This window comes from Lepisma saccharinum, chromosome 6, assembly GCF_977018435.1.
Source record: "Lepisma saccharinum chromosome 6, izLepSacc3.1, whole genome shotgun sequence".
Classification (NCBI taxonomy): domain Eukaryota; kingdom Metazoa; phylum Arthropoda; class Insecta; order Zygentoma; family Lepismatidae; genus Lepisma; species Lepisma saccharinum.
This window is the reverse complement of record NC_139234.1, coordinates 69,222,572-69,232,458: the sequence shown is the minus strand read 5'-3', so window position 1 is coordinate 69,232,458 and position 9,887 is coordinate 69,222,572.

Sequence of the window (9,887 nt, the reverse complement as noted above, 5' to 3'; positions counted from 1 at the left end):
TCCCTGTTCTTACCAATAAAACATTTTACAATAGTTAACCTTATTGTCGTTTGAATAATTGTCTAGTCAACAAGGTGAGACATTTTAAAGAGAGACATTCAAACGTGCTGCGGTAAACAATGCAATGGGAAGGCAAATTGGTGACTGTATTCTTGTCCGCCTAGCTTTTGTCTATACATTAGACTCTTACAACGTACCAATAACTTTATTTAGTTAATTCTCATTGTTCACACAAAAAAAATACATGTTCGTTGAACACTGGCGTACGTAGAGGGGTGCCCGATGGTGTTCCAGCCCCTACCGAAATTTTGAGAAAATCAGCATTTTCAAATAAAAATCCGTTAAGAACTTTAAAAAATCAAAATGTGTAAATGCGAAACCTCTTTTAAAGTGAATCCCGATTACCATTTTTGTCTTTGAATACAATTTTAATAGACTGAAAAGCTCCAAAAATACGAAATATTTTATTATGCATCCTGCTCTCCAAAACGAAGCCATGTGCTATCCACATTTACTATTCCAGCTCCTCCCGAAAACAAATCCTGCGTACGGCAGTGTATTGAACATTGTTGAAACTGAGATACAAAACAACTTTTTTTCTCTTTTAAATCATAGTTACCCTAACCTAACCTCATAAACTCGTGATTATTTTCAAGGCATCACTCTGAAAGACGCCTGTGTTTTGAATGATGTGCTTTTCTCCATGCTGCATGGAAATAATAATTCAAATTATTATTATTATTATTAGTAGTAGTAGTAGTAGTAGTAGAAGTAGTAATAGTAATATTATTGTCCCAGATCTTTGACTGTGAAAAATTGACCATTTCATTTTTTTTTCACAGCATTTTTCATAATATTTCACAAGCTCAAGGGGGGGTTTAAACCCCGTAACCCCTCCCTTGCGTACGCCACTGTCCCTATACAGAACTGGGGCCCTAAGAAACCTTATCTAAGAGTTCAAAAAATACAAGCTTGATATTCTTGCATCGCAGGAAGTAAGGTGGACTGGGAAGGATGATTTGGAGCAAAAAGATACAGTAATATATTATAGCTGTGGAGAAAGACATGAATTTGGGACAGGGTTTTTAATAAAGAAGAAGTTGAAAAATCTTGTAATGGATTTTAAGGCAATAGATGACACAACCTGTATTTTAATAGAGGAAAATTTCATAACTACAGCTTGATAACCCACCAGGGACTACAGTTGAAACCTACTTTCAGTTTCAGTTTAAGTTCGGCTCGGAATGAAACATTGCGGTTCACTTTCAGTTCTCGAACTGAAACTGGAATGAAACCGGAGTATATATGTCCGAACCAGAACTGGAATGATCTGGGGTTTTAGTTTCAGTTCGGCCCGGAATGAAACATTTCGGTTCACATTCAGTTCTCGAACTGAAACTGGAATGAAACCAGAGTATATATGTCCGAACCAGAACTGGAATGATCTGGGGTTTTAGTTTCAGTTCGGCCCGGAATGAAACATTTCGGTTCACATTCAGTTCTCGAACTGAAACTGGAATGAAACCGGAGCATATCTATCCGAACCGTAACTAGAATGATCTGAGGTTGTACTTCTAGTTCGGCCCGGAATGAAACCCTTCTGTTCATTTTTAGTTCTCGAACTAAAATTGGAACGAAACCGGAGTATATCTACCCGAACTGTAATTGGATGGTCTGAACTTTCACTTCCAGTTTGGCCCGGAATGAAAGTTTTCAGTTCAGTTTCAGTTCTCGAACTTAAACCGTTTCCAGACCCAAATGTTAAGGATCTGGGCGCGTTTTGCTATGTTTGAGATCGAGAAAAATACTGAGTAACTTTTACATTTTCTTCATTTAAGAACTGTATCTCACATTGTACTGACAATTGTACTTTTTTGTAATTATCTGTGAAATGAAAACTAAAAGTTTATATGAATCTGCTGCGTCACTTTTACCTCAGTTGATTCAGTTCAAAATGGCATCAAACAATGGGATGAAAATTAACTGTGGAAAAAGTTACGTATCTTCATTACAGTAACCAAATTGTTGTTAATCAAACATACATTTCTGAAAGTAGCGTATGACATCACAGTACAATAACCAAATTGTAGTTAAACAAATACATTTATGAAAGTAGCGTATGTCATCACAGTACAGCAACCAAATTGTAGTTAATAAAACGGATACAATTCTATGTGAGCTGTGGCTAGCTTCATAAGTGTGTCCATTTTCCCGCAAAACTACATCAATAAGATTAATACACATTAGATTTTCCTATGGCAGCAAATTTTCCAATTCATGGAAAATAGCATTTACTCTTTTGTATGTAATTACATAATTTTGTTTGGTTTTCTGAATTCCTGAAAATAGAAAATTAAAATAAAATAGTGTATGAACTGTTAATTTATGAGAAACGCAATAAGCATCTATCCTCGATGGATATTTTCACACCTACAAATAACCATGGATTAAAGAAAAAGCACTTAAAAATATGCTTCACAAAGTTTGGTTGATTGTAAATGATACATGTTATAATTTTGTAGTACGAGTTCCTCCTCCTCGTATGTAACATAGTATTTGCACTTTAACAGCTATTATTTAAATTTTCAATAAAAAAGGAAATTAGGTCATACATAAATCTTACAATGTTAATCTTTTAAATGTCTTTCCAAACGAGAATTATGAAAAACGACAGCAAACATGTGAGCATGGAAGACAATGACTATTCACCTTCCTCCTCGACGAACTCGTAAACGCTACTGGAGCTAATAGAGAAACTGAAAGAATTTTCATCTTGGTTTAAGGCTGACAAGTGCTGATCAGAACGCTTTTGGAATAAAGCATTCGTCCGCAAGACCATGAGATCATCAAGTGTTGGAGAGGAAAGGTTGTACCTCAAATCTGACATTACAAACTTCACACTTGAGAACAACCGCTCCACGCTTACCTGGGTGGCTGGCTGGTGCAGCCAAAACCACCGGTGTCGGGAAAAATGCACCCGGGAAAAGTGCGCTCTCGCAATAAAAGTGGGAAAAATGCACCCTCCCAAGAGTAACTACAATGAAAAGTGGGGAAAATGCGCATTGCACTCGCCTTCCCCAGTTACCCATTGAAAGAAAATGTATTGTGGTTTAAGCCGACAGTGTGTCGATCAAACTTCTTTCGTGACCACAGAACCAATGACCACCACTCTTGGACAATGCCGATATGAGAATTGTTTCTTGAATTGCGCTGCAGTTGTGGTGAAAAACACGATTCCAATGTGGATTTGACTAATATCTTGTATGAACAGGGTTATTTATAGTACCTGGATTTTAACAGTTTGATGGCATGGCAGTCAGGTAGGAGGCCACGTGATTGGTTGGGAACGGGAATGCAATGTGATGTAAGGCACTGTTGGAAAATCTTACATACTTCCTGTTCCCTTCCTACACGTGGTGACGCAATAGAAACTGGACCGGACGGACGTAGTGACTAGTGAGTCACCTACTGACTATTTGAATCAACAATGTTATTTTTTTATGTTGTAACAATATTACATTTATTTTGTTATAATTGAAATCTGGGCTATAAAATATGAAAAATGACACCAAACACGACCAAGATATACGAATTACAAACATATTGCCACTCAGAAGTAAAAACTACGTATCCATATTATTATGTAGCGTATTGGAAGCAATGAGTTCGTGTTTGGTGTCATTTTTCACACTTATTTCATACAATTTTTAGGTATATAAAATATTGAGAATTCAGGGGGTACACAGAAATATTCAATTATGTCAAGGGGGACTCTCAGGCAAATAAATTGAGAAACACTGCCTTAATGGCATTTCGGATCTTATCTATTTCCAAATATTCGGATCTGGCAGCCCCCAAAATACAAAATTGTTCACTACGAAGTTTTATTCCGAAACAAAACTTAAACTGAAAGTACAAGGAGGGTTATGGTGCACCAGAATGTAGCGAAACATTTCAGTTAAGGTTCGGGTGCGAACCAAAAGTGTTCACAATGAAGTTTCATTCCGGAACTGAACTTAAACTGAAAGTACACGGAGGGTTATGGTGCACCAGAATGTAGCAAAACATTTCAGTTCAGGTTCGGGTGCGAACCAAAAGTGTTCACAATGAAGTTTCATTCCGGAACTGAACTGAAACTGAAAGCACACGGAGGGTTATGGTGCAACGGAATATAGCGAAACATTTCAGTTCAAGTTCGGGTGTGAACCGAAAGTGTTGACAATGAGGTTTCATTCCAGAACTGAACTGAAACTGAAAGTACAAGGAGGGTTATGGTGCACCGGAATATAGCGAAACATTTCAGTTCAGGTTCGAGTGCAAACTATGTCGAACTGGAGCATGTTTCAGTTCGAGTTCAAATTCGGTTCGCAGTCCCTGTAACCCATGCACCAACGGAGGATAAAACTGAGGATGAAAGGGATGCCTATTATGATAAATTGGAGAGGGTCTATGATTCCTGTTCTTGATATGATATTAAAATAATCCTCTCATGGGCGTCCGGAAGAGGGGACCGTGCCCCCCTCCCTGGAAAATGAAAGTCAACCAAAAATTATGTATTTCACACATACAATTTCATTTTAGCCACAATAATATGTGTTAATTATTGCATGAACACCATAAATTCAAATTTAAGCATTTTTTTTTAGGTAACAACACTCTTTTGGGGGAAAACGTGACTAGTTTGCCCCCTGGAAAAAAATACCTTCCTTGCCCCTCCCTGGAAAAAATCCTGTGGACGTCCATGAATCCTCTGAGATCTTAATGCAAAGGTAGGCCAGGAAACCTGGGGTAGACCATTGATTGGAATGCAAAGCCTGTACCATGAGAGTAATGATAACAGAATAAAACTGTTTTTTTTTTTGCAAGTAGACATCAAATGATCATAGCAGGCACCTTTTATCCTCATAAAGATATACAAACTAGTGGAACCATAATAAACAAATTAGTGCAAATTATGGCATATGCAGATGACATAGCAGTAATAGCCAGAACAACAAGAGCATTATGTGAAGCTGTAGCTAACCTTCCCACTGCAGCACAAAAAATGGGGCTCACAGTAAATGCAACTAAAACAAAATATATGGAAATAACTGAAGTGCCTACTAATACTGCAACTTTGGAAGTTAATATGTTCTCTTTTGAGAGAGTTCGGGAAATTTAAATATCTTGGCGCATATATAACGGAGAAGGGAGATTTTCTGACAGAAATTAAACACAGGATAAGTATGGCAAATAGAAGCTATTTTGGACTCTGAAAACATATGAAGTCTCAGTACATCAGAAGGAAAACAGAAGTTAAACTATACAAAACATTAATAAGACCTATTTTAATGTATGGATGTGAATCATGGATAATAACCAAGAAGGCTGAGTCAATGATCAGAAGCTTTGAAAGGAAGATTCTGAGGAGGATCTATGGGCCGATACATGAAAATGGATTATGGAGAATTTGGATTGATTTGGTGTTTTAGGTCCACTTTATGCACAATAAGGCTAATCGGGACTGGACCTATAGTTTAAAGTGGGATCCGAACCACTTGTGCCTCCACCGGGTATCGAACCCGGGACCCCTTGATTACAAGGCGACGACGCTACCACTGCGCCATCGGGGAGGCCTGGATTATGGAGAAGAAGATATAATATGAACTATATCAGCTTTATCAGGATATAGAAATTGTGAAGGAAATTAAACTAACACTGCTAAGGTGGTTGGGGCATATATACCGAATGCCAGACAACATGGTGTGTAAGAAGATCACATTTACGAATATTGATGGGAGAAGAAAAGTAGGAAGACCACCTTTAAGGTGGGTTGATTCGATGGAAGAGGACCTGAGTGTGCTGGGAATTAGGAGTTGGAGAAGAAAGGCTGTGAATAGAGATGGATGGCGGAACATTCTGAAGGAGGCCAGTGTCTGTGATGGACTGTAGTGCCAGGAAAGAAGAAGAAGAAGGATCCTTTCTAGCTTTTTAGGTTTCAAGTGTACTCGTCTTTCCTGATGATGAGAGCAATGTATGCGCTCGGAATGTTGGAAGCTAATGACGATTTAACTTGGCTGCTAACCCGAGAACATAGGTTCCAATCATGTTGCCAGGAAATATACAATTCCTACTTCCTTCTTGACTAGTCCATTCTTCTCATGATACATCAAATGGAACTTTGTTCATAACTTTAGTCTGCTCTTGTTTTATATTTTCCATTTCCAGGCTACTAAAGATGTTAAAACCTTTGGTGTTATTTCATAGAGTTTCTTCCACTCTTCTGGCCCCAATGCCGATCTAGTTTTGGGACAAAGCTGAAAATTGATTTCGTCTGCATTTAGCACTCATTTAGGATCACCCAGTAAGTTCTCTTGTAGCATCATCTACAAGCCTTTTCACCTTATTCAAGAAAGTACATATTTGCTCATGTTTTATTGCAATAGTTGATTGGCGACCTCTGTAGCATAGTGATTACCACATCACACTACAATGCCATGAGTCCCAGGTTTGAATCCTGTCCTGGGCATGGATTTTCTTTGCGAGTGTCCCTTCATCATATCACTCCTTTCCATCTTCGCGATTAGCAAAAAGTGGCAGAAAAGCAAAATAAAATAAACCAAATCAACCTAATTCTGATGTCGAACACACTAGGTTGCCTACTGATTCCTGATCTACTGATCTGTTTGTCATAGTGAGCACTGGCATTCTAAAATGTAGATGTACCTCTATGGTGCATGGTTTAAAAATATGAGCAATCAAATTAAAATCACAGAAATCAACCACCCAGGTCAAACTCAGAAATTTGACAATTCAAGCAATACTGTAGGCTAAACTGCTTTAGTAATTATAGTAAATTTAAGCAAACATGAAAAATAAGATGTAATAATTTCAGTGAAAAATGTAGGCTCAACCAAGACTCAAGCCTGGGTCTCTGGCATACCATGCCCAACTAAGCTACCAAATCAACCCTGATTTAAACTGATTTTTCAGTTTCTGTTTAACCAGTGTGAAGCAGTCTCAATGCTACTGCAACAGGATCTGGTTCCTTTGAAACACTGACGGCATCAATGGTGCCTAGTTTCTCCCAGCGTAGAGTTATAAATTATGTACCTTACTATTTGCATACTGGAGATGTACTATGTGCAATACTTTCAGTGAACAATCAGGCGAAACCATGGCTGGCTCAGTACTTCTTTGGTAGAGCAATTGAAACGTATGCCAGAGAGACTGGTTTAGAGTCCTGGTTGAGCTTCCAATTTCCAATTTTCGCTGAAATTATTACATACATCTGTTTATGGCATCTGATATATATATATATATATATATATATATATATATATATATATATATATATATATATATATATATAGACACACACACACACACACAGAGAGAGAGAGAGAGAGAGAGATTTCTCAGGGGTGCCCATCCCCCAAGTCCCATGATGCACTCCCCACCAAAAAGTAGAACTTTTGCCCCCCTCCTCCCGTGCCGAATTAATTACCCAAAATATTTTTGTCAGGCAAATTTTGCGGAAAAATATAATACCAGAAGTGCAACCACGAATTTTTGTCTGGGGGGAGGCAAGTACCAGGATAAACGTACCAATAATAATAATGATTATTATTATTATTACATGTGGTAGTAGTAGTAGTATCAAAGACGTTATTATCCTCATAAATTACGCATAAAGGGGGTAGAAGGCTGTGCTAAAGCATTTGTTTGGAACAAACGATTTGAAATATTTTTTCAACACCGTCAATTTCACATTAACTATACGACGCACGGTTTTAGAAGCGATATCGGGCGGAGCGACGCAGAGGGTGTGCGTGGCGACCAGCCAATGGCAGGAGTGCAACGTTGTACAGTTAGGAGACTGCGGCGCGCGAGATAAACGCCGTGTTCTGTATTTTTCTTGCGCGCAAGAAGTTTCCATAAAACTCGCCACTTTAAGGTTCATCATAAGATGGGGCACGACATTTTGAACCTGACTGTCCAAGTCCCATGAATTTCCGTCGCCTACAGCCGGAGTTATTGTTTGTGGAAGAAACACGGGAAACAACACGTCTCTACACTAGGGATGGCCAAACGGATCCGGATCCGAAAAATCCGGATCCATTTGGATCCGGATCCGGATCCAAAAGTTACGGATCCGAAAATTCCGGATCCGGATCCGGATCTGAAAGTTTCGGATCTGGATCCGGATCCGAAAGTTCCGGATCTGGATCCGGATCCGAAAGTTCCGGATCTGGATCCGGATCCGAGAGTTCCGGATCCGGATCTGAAAGTTTCGGATCTGGATCCGGATCCGAAAGCTCCGGATCTGGATCCGGATCCGCGGATCCGGATCCGGGTCTGAAAGTTTCGGATCTGGATCCGGATCCGAAAGTTCCTGATCTGGATCCGGATCCGAGAGTTTCGTATCTCAATCCCATTATAATATTACCACACCTTAAAAGGTATTATGATCTTCGATTACAAAGAAATTTTTCGTTAGTCCTAAAAGAATTTTTTTCAAGTGTTGTTCCTAAAATACTTTGCTACGCATCGACTAACACACTCGTGCACACATGTCAGAGGTGATTTTGTAAATGCCATTGAAAAGAATATGTATTCATTCGAATGTATTGGAAATGAAAACACACATGAATGTGAGACATTCCATTCCAGGATGAAACCTTTAACACATATAACAAGATAGAAATGTTATACAAAAATTATACAATTGTTCTACAGTTACAGTTCTACAAATTAAAATAAAACATTATAATATATGCAGTGTTAAATAATTACAAAGTGTAAGACTAACAAGGGAGGTTATCTAAGTATCCCCCTCCGATTTCCATGAAACTTGGCAGTATAGTGGGGCCCAAAGGAAGAAATACGTGTTTTTTTTGTTTCAGCTAAAAAACAGTTTTAGGGGGCAAAACCCCCTCAAATGTCAAGATGAGGACAAATTGAAGTGAGGATCTGACCCCTGTGTCCCCCTCCGATTTCCATGATACTTGGCAGGTGTATGTATAAACGGGCCCAAATGAAGAAATACGTGTTTTTTTTGTTTCAGCTAAAAAACAGTTTTAGGGGGCAAAACCCCCTCAAATGTCAAGATGAGGACAAATTGAAGTGAGGATCTGACCCCTGTGTCCCCCTCCGATTTCCATGATACTTGGCAGGTGTATGTATAAACGGGCCCAAATGAAGAAATACGTGTTTTTTTTGTTACAGCTAAAAAACAGTTTTAGGGGGCAAAACCACCTCAAATGTCAAGATGAAGACAAATTGAAGTGAGGATCTGACCCCTGTGTCCCTCCGATTTCCATAAAACTTGGCAGGTGTATAGTGGGGCCCAATGGAAGAAATGCGTGTTTTTTTGATTCAGCTAAAAAACGGGTTTAGGGGGCAAAACACCCTGAAATGTCAAGATGAGGACAAATTGAAGTGAGGATCTGACCCCTGTGTCCCTCCGATTTCCATGAAACTTGGCAGGTGTATAGTGGGGCCCAATAGAAGAAATACGTGTTTTTTTTTTGTTTCGGCTAAAAAACGGTTTTACAGGGCGAAACCCACTCAATTGTCAAGATGAGGACAAATTGAAGTGAGGATCTGACCCCTGTGTCCCTCCGATTTCCATGAAACTTGGCAGGTGTATAGTGGGGCCCAATGGAAGAAATGCGTGTTTTTTTGATTCAGCTAAAAAACGGGTTTAGGGGGCAAAACACCCTGAAATGTCAAGATGAGGACAAATTGAAGTGAGGATCTGACCCCTGTGTCCCTCCGATTTCCATGACACTTGGCAGGTGTGTAAATAAATGGGCCCAAATGAAGAAATACGTGTTTTTTTTGTTTCGGCAAAAAATTTGTTCTAGGTGGCAACCTCCTCTCAAATGTCAAGATGAGGACAAATT